Source organism: Calliopsis andreniformis, unplaced genomic scaffold (genome assembly GCF_051401765.1).
Source record: "Calliopsis andreniformis isolate RMS-2024a unplaced genomic scaffold, iyCalAndr_principal scaffold0001, whole genome shotgun sequence".
In the NCBI taxonomy this organism is placed as follows: domain Eukaryota; kingdom Metazoa; phylum Arthropoda; class Insecta; order Hymenoptera; family Andrenidae; genus Calliopsis; species Calliopsis andreniformis.
In genome coordinates this window covers 9386489-9401582 of record NW_027480422.1, presented here as the reverse complement: position 1 = coordinate 9401582, position 15094 = coordinate 9386489, and positions in this window count along the sequence as shown.

The following is a 15094-nucleotide window of genomic DNA, read 5'->3' as shown; positions in this document are numbered from 1 at the left end:
ACAACATCGAATAGCTCCGGCCTTAGAAGTCAACGCCAGAAGCATAAAATGCAATTTAAATACAACAGTTTTTGAATCGTATAACAGGAATAATTGCAAACAGTGTAAAAGATATGGCCATTTCTACGTTGCGGGCATCCTAGGCTTCACACTAGGGCATTGCTCCACCACATCGAATAGCTACGGCCTTAGAAGTCAACGCAATAACTATAAAAAACAATATAAATACAACAGTTTTTCCATTGTATAACATGAATCATTGCAAACAGTGAGGAAGTAATGGTCATTTCTACGTTCCGTGCAACCTAGGCTTCACCCTAGGGCGTTGCTCCTCCAGATCGAATAGTTAGGGTCTAAGAAGTCAACGCCAGAAGCATAAAATACAATATAAATACAACAGTTTTTCCCTTGTATAACAGAAATAATTGCAACCAGTATGAATGTTATGGTCATTTCTACGTTCCGGCCAACCTGGGCTTCACTCTAGGGCGTTGGTCCACCAGATCCAATTGCTAGGGCCTAAGACGTCAACGCCAGGAGCACCAAATACAAAATAAATACAACAGTTTTTCCATCGTATGAAACGAATAATGACATCCAGTGTGCAAGTAATGGTCATTTCCACGATTCGGGCAACCTAGGCATCACTCTAGGGCGTTGTTCCACCAGAGCGAATAGTTAGGGCCCAAGAAGTCAACGCCTGAAGCATAAAATACAGTATAAATACAACAGTTTTTCCATCGTATAACAGGAATAATTGCAACCAGTGTGAAAGACATGGTCATTTCTACGTACCGGGCAACCTAGGCTTCACTCTAGGGCGTTGCTCCACCACATCGAATAGCTACGGCCTTCGGAGTCAACGCCAGAGGCATAAAATACAAAATAAATACAACAGTTTTACCATCGTATAACAGGAATAATTGCAACCAGTGTGAAAGATATGGTCATTTCTACGATACGGGCAACCTAGGCTGCACTCTAGGGCGTCGTTCCACCAGATCGAATAGTTAGGGCCTAAGAAGCCTACGGCAGAAGCATAAAATACAATTCAAATACAACAGCTTTTCCATCGTATAACAGGAATAATTGCAACCAGTGTGCAAGCTATGGTCATTTCTACGTTCCGGACTACCTAGGCTTCACTCTAGGGCGTTGCTCCACCACATGGAATAGTTAGGGCCTTAGAAGTCAGTGCCAGAAGCATAAAATGCCATATAAATACAACAGTTGTTCCACTGTATAATACGAATAATTGCAAACAGTGTGGAAGTAATGGTCATTTCTACGTTCCGGGCATCCTATGCTTCACTCTAGGGTGTATCTCAACCACATCGAATAGCTACGGCCCTAGAAGACAACGCCATAACTATAAAATACAATACAAATACAACAGTCTAAGCTTCGTATAAAACGAATAATTGCAACCAGTCTGATAGTTATGGTCATTTCTACGTTCCGGGCAACCTAGACTTCACCCTAGGGCGTTGCTCCACCAGATCGAATAGTTAGGGCCCAAGAAGTCAAAGCCAGAAGCATAAAATACGATATATGTACAACAGTTTTTCGATCGCATAAAATGAGTAATTGCAACCAGTGTGAAAGTAACGGCCATTTCTACGTTCCGGGAATCCTAGACTTAACACTCAGATATTGCTCCACAAGATCGAATACATAGGGCCTTAGAAGTCAACACCAGAAGCATAAAGTACATTATAAATCCAACAGTTTGTCCATCGTATAGCAGGAATAATTGCCACCAGTGTGAAAGTTATGGTCATTTCTGCACTCCCGGCAACCTAGGCTTCACTCTAGGGCGTTGCTCCTCCAGGTAGATTAGTTAGGGCCCAGGAAGTCAACGCCAGAAGCATAAAATACAATATAGATACAACAGTTTTTCCCTTGTATAACAGGAATAATTGCAAACAGTGTGGAGGTAATGGTCATTTCTACTTTCCGGGCAACCTAGGCTTCACTCTGGGGCGTTTCTCGACCACATCGAATAGCTGCGGCCTTAGAAGGCAACGCCAGAAGCATAAAGTACAATATAAATACAACAGTTTTTTCATCGTATAATACTAATAATTGCAACCAGTGTGAAAGGTATGGACATTTCTACGTTCCGGGCAACCTAGGCTTCACTCTAGGGCGTTGCTCCACCTCATCGAATAGCTACGGCCTTAGGAGTAAACGCCAGAAGCATAAAATACGATATATGTACAACAGTTTTTCCATCGCATAATATGAGTAATTGCAACCAGTGTGAAAGTAACGGCCATTTCTACGTTCCGGGAATCCTAGACTTAACACTGATGCATTGCTCGACCAGATCGAATACGTAGGGACTTAGAAGTCAATGCCAGAAGCATAAAGTACATTAAAAATCCAACAGTTTGTCCTCCGTATAACAGGAATAATTGCCACCAGTGTGAAAGTGATGGTCATTTCTACATTCCGGGCAACATAGGCTTCACTCTAGGGCGTTGCTCCTCCAGATAGAATAGTTAGGGCCCAGGAAGTCAACGCCAGAAGCATAAAATACAATATAAATACAACAGTTTTTTCCTTGTATATCAGGAATAATTGCAACCAGTGTGAAAGGTATGGCCATTTCTACGTTCCGGGCAACCTAGGCTTCACTCTAGGGCATTGCTACACCACATCGAATAGCTCCGGCCTTAGAAGTCAACGCCAGAAGCATAAAATACAATATAAATACAACAGTTTTTGAATCGTATAACAGGAATAATTGCAAACAGTGTGAAAGATATGGTCATTTCTGCGCTGCGGGCATCCTAGACTTCACTCTAGGGCGTTGCTCCACCACATCGAATAGCTACGGCCTTAGGAGTCAACGCCAGAGGCTTAAAATACAAAATAAATACAACAGCTTTTCCATCGTATAACAAGAATAATTGCAACCAGTGTGAAAGTGATGGTCATTTCTACATTCCGGGCAACCTAGGCTTCACTCTACGGCCATGCTCCATCAGATCGAATTGTTAGGGCCTAAGAAGTCAACGCCAGAAGCATAAAATACAACATAAATACAACAGTTTTTCCCTTGTATAACAGGAATAATTGCAACCAGTGTGAAAGCTATGGTCATTTCTACGTTCCGGGCAACCTAGGCTACACTCTAGGGCGTGGCTCCACCACATCGAATAGTTAGGGCCTAAGAAGTCAACGCCAGAAGCATAAAATACAAAATAGATACAACAGTTTTTCCATTGTATAACAGAGATAATTGCAACCAGTGTGAAAGTGATGGTCATTTCTACGCTCCGGGCAACCTAGGCTTCACCCTAGTGCGTTGCTCCACCAGATCGAATAGTTAGGGCCTAAGAAGTCAATGCCAGAAGCATAAAATACGATATATGTACAACAGCTTTTCCATCGCATAAAATGAGTAATTGCAACCAGTGTGAAAGGTATGGTCATTTCTACGTTCTGGCAACCTAGGCTTCACTCTAGGGCGTTGCTCCACCACATCGAATAGCTGCGGCCTTAGAAGCCAACGCCAGAAGCATAAAATACAATATAAATACAACAGTTTTTCAATCGTATAACAGGAATAATTGCAAACAGTGTTAAAGATATGGTCATTTCTACGTTGCGGGCATCCTAGGCTTCACTCTAGGGCATTGCGCCACCACATCGAATAGCTACGGCCTTAGAAGTCAACGCCATAACTATAAAAAACAATATAAATACAACAGTTTTTCCATTGTAGAAAATGAATAATTGCAAACAGTGTGGAGGTAATGGTCATTACTACTTTCCGGGCAATCTAGGCTTCACTCTTTGGCGCTGCTCCACCAGATCGAATAGTTAGGGCCTTAGAAGGCAACTCCAGACGCATAAAATACAATATAAATACAACAGTTTTTCCATCGTATAACAGGAATAATTGCAACCAGTGTGAAAGGTATGGTCATTTCTACGATCAGGGCAACCTAGGCTTCACTCTAGGCGTTGCTGCACCACATCGAATAGCTACGGTCTTAGAAGTCAACGCCAGAATGTTAAAATACAATATAAATATAACAGATTTTCCATCGTATAATACGAATAATTGCAATCAGTTTGAAAGTTATGGTCATTTCTACGTTCCGGGCAACCTGGGCTTCACCAGAGGGCGTTGCTCCACCAGATCCAATAGTTAGGACCTAAGATGTCAACGCCAGAAGCATAAAATACAAAATAGTTCCAACAGTTTTTCCATCGTATAAAACGAATAATTGCAATCAGTATGAAGGTTATGGTCATTTCTACGTTCCGGGCAACCTAGGCTTCACTCTATGGCGTTGTTCCTCCAGATCGAATGGCTAGGGCATAAGAAGTCTACACCAGAAGCATAAAATACAATATAAATACAACAGTTTTTCCATCGTATAATACGAATAATTGCAACCAGTGTGAAAGTACTGGTCATTTCTACGATCAAGGCAACCTAGGCTTCACTCCAGGGCGTTGCTGCACCACATCGAATAGCTACGGCCTTAGAAGTCAACGCCAGAATGTTAAAATACAATATAAATATAACAGATTTTCCATCGTATAATACGAATAATTGCAATCAGTATGAAAGTACTGGTCATTTCTACTTTCCGGGTAACCTAGGCTTCACGCTATGGCGTTGCTCCACCACATCGAATAGCTGCGGCCTTAGAAGGCAACGCCAGAAGCATAAAATACAATATAAATACAACAGTTTTTCAATCGTATAACAGGAATAATTGCAACCAGTGTGAAAGATATGGTCATTTCTACGTTCCGGGAAACCTGGGCTTCATCAGAGGGCGTTGCTCCACCAGATCCAATCGTTAGGACCTAAGAAGTCAACGCCAGAAGCATAAAATACGAAATAGATACAACAGTTTTTCCATCGTGTAACAGAAATAATTGCAACCAGTATGAAAGGTATGGTCATTTCTACGTTCCAGGCAACCTAGGCTTCACTCTATGGCGTTGTTTCTCCAGATCGAATGGCTAGGGCATAAGAAGTCTACACCAGAAGCATAAAATACAATATAAATACAACAGTTTTTCCATCGTATAATACGAATAATTGCAACTAGTGTGAAAGTACTGGTCATTTCTACTTTCCGGGTAACCTAGGCTTCACGCTATGGCGTTGCTCCACCACATCGAATAGCTACGGCCCTAGAAGTCAACGCCGGAAGCATAAAATATAATATAAATACAACAGTTTTTCCATCGTATAACAGGAATAATTGCAACCAGTGTGAAAGACATGGTCATTTCTACGTTCCGGGCAACCTAGCCTTCACCCTAGGGCGTTGCTCCACCAGATCGAATAGCACGGGCCTTAGAAGTGAACGCCAGAAACACAAAATAAAATAAAATTGCAACAGCTATTCCATCGTATAGCAGGAATAATTACAACCAGTGTGAAAAGAATGCGCGTTTGTACGTTCCGGGCAACCTAGGCTTCACACTAGGGCGTTGCTCCACCAGATCCAATAGTTAGGACCTAAGAAGTCAACGCCAGAAGCATAAAATACAATGTAAATACAACAGTTTTTCCATCGTATAACAGGAATAATTGCCACCAGTGTGAAAGTGATGGTCATTTCTACGTTCCGGGCAACCTAGGCTTCAGTCCAGGGCGTGGTTCCCCCATATCGAAAAGTTAGGGCCTAAGAAGCCTACGCCAGAAGCATAAAATACAATATAAATGCCACAGTTTTTCCATCGTCTACAGGAATAATTGCAACCAGTGTGAAAGTGATGGTCATTTCTACATTCCGGGCAACCTAGGCTTCACTCTACGGCCATGCTCCATCAGATCGAATTGTTAGGACCTAAGAAGTCAACGCCAGAAGCATAAAATACAACATAAATACAACAGTTTTTCCCTTGTATAACAGGAATAATTGCAACCAGTGTGAAAGATATGGTCATTTCTACGTTCCGGGCAACCTAGGCTACACTCTAGGGCGTGGCTCCACCACATCGAATAGTTAGGGCCTAAGAAGTCAACGCCAGAAGCATAAAATACAAAATAGATACAACAGTTTTTCCATTGTATAACAGAGATAATTGCAACCAGTGTGAAAGTGATGGTCATTTCTACGCTCCGGGCAACCTAGGCTTCACCCTAGTGCGTTGCTCCACCAGATCGAATAGTTAGGGCCTAAGAAGTCAATGCCAGAAGCATAAAATACGGTATATGTACAACAGCTTTTCCATCGCATAAAATGAGTAATTGCAACCAGTGTGAAAGGTATGGTCATTTCTACGTTCTGGCAACCTAGGCTTCACTCTAGGGCGTTGCTCCACCACATCGAATAGCTGCGGCCTTAGAAGCCAACGCCAGAAGCATAAAATACAATATAAATACAACAGTTTTTCAATCGTATAACAGGAATAATTGCAAACAGTGTTAAAGATATGGTCATTTCTATGTTGCGGGCATCCTAGGCTTCACTCTAGCGCATTACACCACCACATCCAATAGCTACGGCCTTAGAAGTCAACGCCATAACTATAAAAAACAATATAAATACAACAGTTTTTCCATTGTAGAAAATGAATAATTGCAAACAGTGTGGAGGTAATGGTCATTTCTACTTTCCGGGCAACCTAGGCTTCACTCTAGGGCGTTTCTCCACCATATCGAATGGTTAGGGCCAAAGAAGTCAATGCCAGAAGCATAAAATACAGTATAAATACAACAGTTTTTCCATCGTATAACAGCAATAATTGCAACCAGTGTGAAAGGCATGGTCATTTCTGCGTACCGGGCAACCTAGGCTTCACTATAGGGCGTTGCTCCACCACATCGAATAGCTACGGCCTTCGGAGTCAACGCCAGAGGCATAAAATACAAAATAAATACAACAGTTTTACCATCGTATAACAGGAATAATTGCAACCAGTGTGAAAGATATGGTTATTTCTACGATACGGGCAACCTTGGCTGCACTCTAGGGCGTCGTTCCACCAGATCGAATCGTTAGGGCCTAAGAAGCCTACGCCAGAAGCATAAAATACAATATCAATACCACAGTTTTTCCATCGTATAACAGGAATAATTGCAACCAGTGTGAAAGCTATGGTCATTTCTACGTTCCGGGCAACCAAGGTTTCACTCTAGGGCGTTGCTCCACCACATCGAATAGTTAGGGCCTTAGAAGTCAATGCCAGAAGCATAAAATGCCATATAAATACAACAGTTTTTCCACTGTATCATATGAATAATTGCAAACAGTGTGGAAGTAATGGTCATTTCTACGTTCCGCGCAACCTAGGCTTCACTCGAGGGCGTTGCGCAACCACATCGGATAGCTACGGCCCTAGAAGACAACGCCATAACTATAAAATACAATATAAATACAACAGTCTCTCCATTGTATAAAACGAATAATTGCAACCAGTCTAATAGTTATGGTCATTTCGACGTTCCGGGCAACCTAGGCTTCACCCTAGGGCGTTGCTCCACCATATCGAATAGTTAGGGCCAAAGAAGTCAATGCCAGAAGCATAAAATATGATATATGTGCAACAATTATTCCATCGTATAAAATGAGTACTTGCAACCAGTGTGAAAGTAACGGCCATTTCTACGTTCCGGGCATCCTAGACTTAACACTGAGGCATTGCTCCACCAGATCGAATACACAGGGCCTTTGAAGTCAACGCCAGAAGCATAAAGTACATTAAAAATCCAACAGTTTGTCCATCGTATAAAAGAAATAATTGCCACCAGTGTGAAAGTGATGGTCATTTCTGCATTCCGGGCAACCTAGGCTTCACTCTAGGGCGTTGCTCCTCCAGATAAGATAGCTAGGGCCCAGGAAGTCAACGCCAGAAGCATAAAACACAATACAAATACAACAGTTTTTCCCTTGTATAACAGGAATAATTGCAACCAGTGTGAAAGTAATGGGCATTTCTACGTTCCGTGCAACCTAGTCTTCACTCTAGAGCGTTGGTCCACCAGGTCGAATAGTTAGGGCCTGAGAAAGCAACTCCAGACGCATAAAACACAATAAAAATACAACAGTTCTTTCATCGTATAACAGGAACAATTGCAACATGCCTGAACGTAATGGTCATTTCTACGTTCCGGGCAATCTAGGCTTCACTCTTTGGCGCTGCTCCACCAGATCGAATAGTTAGGGCCTTAGAAGTCAACTCCAGACGCATAAAATACAATATAAATACAACAGTTTTTCCGTCGTATAACAGGAATAATTGCAACCAGTGTGAAAGGTATGGTCATTTCTACGATCAGGGCAACCTAGGCTTCACTCTAGGCGTTGCTCCACCAGATCCAATAGTTAGGGCCTAAGTAGTCAACGGCAGAAGCATAAAATACAATAGAGATACAACAGTTTTTCCATCGTATAACAGGAATAATTGCAACCAGTGTGAAAGATATGGTCATTTCTACGACCAGGGCAACCTAGGCTTCACTCCAGGGCGTTGCTGCACCACATCGAATAGCTACGGCATTAGAAGTCAACGCCAGAATGTTAAAATACAATATAAATATAACAGATTTTCCATCGAATAATACGAATAATTGCAATCAGTATGAATGTTATGGTCATTTCTACGATCCGGGCAACGTAGGCTTCACTCTAGGGCATTGCTCCACCACATCGAATATCTACGGCCTTAGAAGTCAACGCCATAACTATAAAATACAATATAAATACTAAAGTTTTTCCTTTGTATAAAATGAATAATTGCAAACAGTGTGGAAGTAATGGTCATTTCTACGTTGCGGGCATCCTAGGCTTCACTCTAGGGCATTGCAACACCACATCGAATAGCTACGGCCTTAGAATACAACTCCAGACGCATAAAATACAATAAAAATACAGCAGTTTTTTCATCGTACAACAGGAATAATTGCAAACAGTGTGAAAGATATGGTCATTTCTACGTTGCGGGCATCCTAGGCTTCACTCTAGGTCATTGCTCCACCACATCGAATAGCTACGGCCTTAGAAGTCAACGCCATAACTATAAAAAACAATATAAGTGCAACAGTTTTTCCATTGTATAAAATGAATAATTGCAAACAGTGTGGAGGTAATGTTCGTTTCTACTTTCCGGGCAGCCTAGGCTTCACTCTAGGGCGTTTCTCCACCACATCGAATAGCTACGGCCCTAGAAGTCAACGCCGGAAGCATAAAATATAATATAAATACAACAGTTTTTCCATCGTATAACAGGAATAATTGCAACCAGTGTGAAAGACATGGTCATTTCTACGTTCCGGGCAACCTAGCCTTCACCCTAGGGCGTTGCTCCACCAGATCGAATAGCACGGGCCTTAGAAGTCAACGCCAGAAACACAAAATAAAATAAAATTGCAACAGCTATTCCATCGTATAGCAGGAATAATTACAACCAGTGTGAAAAGAATGCGCGTTTGTACGTTCCGGGCAACCTAGGCTTCACCCTAGGGCGTTGCTCCACCAGATCCAATAGTTAGGACCTAAGAAGTCAACGCCAGAAGCATAAAATACAATGTAAATACAACAGTTTTTCCATCGTATAACAGGAATAATTGCCACCAGTGTGAAAGTGATGGTCATTTCTACGTTCCGGGCAACCTAGGCTTCAGTCCAGGGCGTGGTTCCCCCATATCGAAAAGTTAGGGCCTAAGAAGCCTCCGCCAGAAGCATAAAATACAATATAAATGCCACAGTTTTTCCATCGTCTACAGGAATAATTGCAACCAGTGTGAAAGTGATGGTCATTTCTACATTCCGGGCAACCTAGGCTTCACTCTACGGCCATGCTCCATCAGATCGAATTGTTAGGACCTAAGAAGTCAACGCCAGAAGCATAAAATACAACATAAATACAACAGTTTTTCCCTTGTATAACAGGAATAATTGCAACCAGTGTGAAAGATATGGTCATTTCTACGTTCCGGGCAACCTAGGCTACACTCTAGGGCGTGGCTCCACCACATCGAATAGTTAGGGCCTAAGAAGTCAACGCCAGAAGCATAAAATACAAAATAGATACAACAGTTTTTCCATTGTATACCAGAGATAATTGCAACCAGTGTGAAAGTGATGGTCATTTCTACGCTCCGGGCAACCTAGGCTTCACCCTAGTGCGTTGCTCCACCAGATCGAATAGCTAGGGCCTAAGAAGTCAATGCCAGAAGCATAAAATACGATATATGTACAACAGCTTTTCCATCGCATAAAATGAGTAATTGCAACCAGTGTGAAAGGTATGGTCATTTCTACGTTCTGGCAACCTAGGCTTCACTCTAGGGCGTTGCTCCACCACATCGAATAGCTGCGGCCTTAGAAGCCAACGCCAGAAGCATAAAATACAATATAAATACAACAGTTTTTCAATCGTATAACAGGAATAATTGCAAACAGTGTTAAAGATATGGTCATTTCTACGTTGCGGGCATCCTAGGCTTCACTCTAGGGCATTGCACCACCACATCCAATAGCTACGGCCTTAGAAGTCAACGCCATAACTATAAAAAACAATATAAATACAACAGTTTTTCCATTGTAGAAAATGAATAATTGCAAACAGTGTGGAGGTAATGGTCATTTCTACTTTCCGGGCAACCTAGGCTTCACTCTAGGGCGTTTCTCCACCATATCGAATGGTTAGGGCCAAAGAAGTCAATGCCAGAAGCATAAAATACAGTATAAATACAACAGTTTTTCCATCGTATAACAGCAATAATTGCAACCAGTGTGAAAGACATGGTCATTTCTGCGTACCGGGCAACCTAGGCTTCACTATAGGGCGTTGCTCCACCACATCGAATAGCTACGGCCTTCGGAGTCAACGCCAGAAGCATAAAGTACAATATAAATACAACAGTTTTTTCATCGTATAACACTAATAATTGCAACCAGTGTGAAAGGTATGGTCATTTCTACGTTTCGGGAATCCTAGACTTAACACTCAGACATTGCTCCACAAGATCGAACACATAGGGCCTTAGAAGTCAACGCCAGAAGCATAAAGTACATTAAAAATCCAACAGTTTGTCCATCGTATAACAGGAATAATTGCCACCAGTGTGAAAGTGATGGTCATTTCTACATTCCGGGCAACCTAGGCTTCACTCTAGGGCGTTGCTCCTCCAGATAGAATAGTTAGGGCCCAGGAAGTCAACGGCAGAAGCATAAAATACAATATAAATACAACAGTTTATTCCTTGTATAACAGGAATAATTGCAACCAGTGTGAAAGGTATGGTCATTTCTACATTCTGGGCAACCTAGGCTTCACTCTAGGGCGTTTCTCCACCACATCGAATAGCTGCGGCCTTAGAAGTCAACGCAAGAAGCATAAAACACAATATCGATAAAACAGTTTTTCAATCGTATAACAGGAATAATTGCAAACAGTGTGAAAGGTATGGTCATTTCTACGTTGCGGGCACCCTAGGCTTCACTCTAGGGAATTGCTCCACCACATCGAATAGCTACGGCCTTAGAAGTCAACGCCATAACTATAAAAAACAATATAAATACAACAGTTTTTCCGTTGTATAAAATGAATAATTGCAAACAGTGTGGAGGTAATGGTCATTTCTTCTTTCCGAGCCACCTAGGCTTCACTCTAGGGCGTTGCTACACCACATCGAATAGCTCCGGCCTTAGAAGTCAACGCCAGAAGCATAAAATACAATTTAAATACAACAGTTTTTGAATCGTATAACAGGAATAATTGCAAACAGTGTGAAAGGTATGGTCATTTCTACGTAGCGGGCATCCTAGGCTTCACTCTAGGGCATTGCTCCACCACATCGAATAGCTACGGCCTTAGAAGTCAACGCCATAACTATAAAAAACAATATAAATACAACAGTTTTTCCACTGTATAAAATGAATAATTGTAAAGAGTGAGGAAGTAATTATCATTTCTACGTTCCGTGCAACCTAGGCTTCACTCTAGGGCGTTGCTCCACTAGATCGAATAGTTAGGGCCTAAGAAGTCAACGCCACAAGCATAAAATACAATATAAATACAACAGTTTTTCCATTGTATAAAACGAATAATTGCAACCAGTATGAAAGTTATGGTTATTTCTACGTTCAGGGCAACCTAGGCTTCGCCCTAGGGCGTTGCTCCACCAGACCGAATAGTTAGGGCCTAAGAGGTCAACGCCAGAAGCATAAAATACAATACAAATACAACAGTTTTTCCCTTGTATAACAGGAATAATTGCAACCAGTGCGAAAGGTGTGGTCATTTCTACGTTCCGGGCAACCTAGGCTTCACACTAGGGCATTGCTCCACCACATCGAATAGCTACGGCCTTAGAAGACAACGCAATAACTATAAAAAACAATATAAATACAACAGTTTTTCCATTGTATAAAATGAATCATTACAAACAGTGAGGAAGTAATGGTCACTTCTACGTTCCGTGCAACCTAGGCTTCACTCTAGGGCGTTGCTCCACCAGATCGAATAGTTAGGGCCTAAGAAGTCAACGCCAGAAGCATAAAATACAATATAAATACAACAGTTTTTCCCTTGTATAACAGAAATAATTGCAACCAGTATGAATGTTATGGTCATTTCAACGTTCCGGGCAACCTGGGCTTCACTCTAGGGCGTTGGTCCACCAGATCCAATTGCTAGGGCCTAAGACGTCAACGCCAGGAGCACCAAATACAAAATAAATACAACAGTTTTTCCATCGTATGAAGCGAATAATTACATCCAGTGTGCAAGTAATGGTCATTTCTACGATTCGGGCAACCTAGGCATCACTCTAGGGCGTTGTTCCACCAGAGCGAATAGTTTGGGCCCAAGAAGTCAACTCCTGAAGCATAAAATACAGTATAAATACAACAGTTTTTCCATCGTATAACAGGAATAATTGCAACCAGTGTGAAAGACATGGTCATTTCTACGTACCGGGCAACCTAGGCTTCACTCTAGGGCGTTGCTCCACCACATCGAATAGCTACGGCCTTCGGAGTCAACGCCAGAGGCATAAAATACAAAATAAATACAACAGTTTTACCATCGTATAACAGGAATAATTGCAACCAGTGTGAAAGATATGGTCATTTCTACGATACGGGCAACCTAGGCTGCACTCTAGGGCGTCGTTCCACCAGATCGAATAGTTAGGGCCTAAGAAGCCTACGGCAGAAGCATAAAATACAATACAAATACAACAGCTTTTCCATAGTATAACAGGAATAATTGCAACCAGTGTGCAAGCTATGGTCATTTCTACGTTCCGGACAACCTAGGCTTCACTCTAGGGCGTTGCTCCACCACATGGAATAGTTAGGGCCTTAGAAGTCAGTGCCAGAAGCATAAAATGCCATATAAATACAACAGATGTTCCACTGTATAATACGAATAATTGCAAACAGTGTGGAAGTAATGGTCATTTCTACGTTCCGGGCAACCTATGCTTCACTCTAGGGCGTAGCTCAACCACATCGAATAGCTACGGCCCTAGAAGACAACGCCATAGCTATAAAATACAATATAAATACAACAGTCTATGCTTCGTATAAAACGTATAATTGCAACCAGTCTGATAGTTATGGTCATTTCTACGTTCCGGGCAACCTAGACTTCACCCTAGGGCGTTGCTCCACCAGATCGAATAGTTAGGGCCCAAGAAGTCAAAGCCAGAAGCATAAAATACGATATATGTACAACAGTTATTCCATCGTATAAAATGAGTACTTGCAACCAGTGTGAAAGTAACGGCCATTTCTACGTTCCGGGCATCCTAGACTTAACACTGAGGCATTGCTCCACCAGATCGAATACACAGGGCCTTTGAAGTCAACGCCAAAAGCATAAAGTACATTAAAAATCCAACAGTTTGTCCATCGTATAAAAGAAATAATTGCACTAGTGTGAAAGTGATGGTCATTTCTGCATTCCGGGCAACCTAGGCTTCACTCTAGGGCGTTGCTCCTCCAGATAAGATAGCTAGGGCCCAGGAAGTCAACGCCAGAAGCATAAAATACAATACAAATACAACAGTTTTTCCCTTGTATAACAGGAATAATTGCAACCAGTGCGAAAGGTGTGGTCAATTCTACGTTCCGGGCAACCTAGGCTTCACACTAGGGCATTGCTCCACCACATCGAATAGCTACGGCCTTAGAAGTCAACGCAATAACTATAAAAAACAATATAAATACAACAGTTTTTCCATTGTATAAAATGAATCATTGCAAACAGTGAGGAAGTAATGGTCATTTCTACGTTCCGTGCAACCTAGGCTTCACTCTAGGGCGTTGCTCCACCAGATCGAATAGTTAGGGCCTAAGAAGTCAACGCCAGAAGCATAAAATACAATATAAATACAACAGTTTTTCCCCTGTATAACAGGAATAATTGCAAACAGTGTGGAGGTAATGGTCATTTCTACTTTCCGGGCAACCTAGGCTTCACTCTGGGGCGTTTCTCGACCACATCGAATAGCTGCAGCCTTGGAAGGCAACGCCAGAAGCATAAAGTACAATATAAATACAACAGTTTTTTCATCGTATAACACTAATAATTGCAACCAGTGTGAAAGGTATGGTCATTTCTACGTTCCGGGAATCCTAGACTTAACACTCAGACATTGCTCCACAAGATCGAACACATAGGGCCTTAGAAGTCAACGCCAGAAGCATAAAATACGATATAAATACAACAGTTTTTCCATCGTATAACAAGAATAATTGCAACCAGTGTGAAAGTGATGGTCATTTCTACATTCCGGGCAACCTAGGCTTCACTCTAGGGCGTTGCTCCACCACATCGAATACTTAGGGCCTTAGAAGTCAATGCCAGAAGCATAAAATGCCACATAAATACAACAGTTGTTCCACTGTATAATATGAATAATTGCAAACAGTGTGGAAGTAATGGTCATTTCTACGTTCCGGGCAACGTAGGCTTCACTCTAGGGCGTTGCTCAACCACATCGAATAGCTACGGCCCTAGAAGACAACGCCATAACTATAAAATACAATATAAATACAACAGTCTATCCATCGTATAAAACGAATAATTGCAACCAGTGAGATAGTTATGGTCATTTCTACGTTCCGGGCAACCGAGACTTCACCCTAGGGCGTTG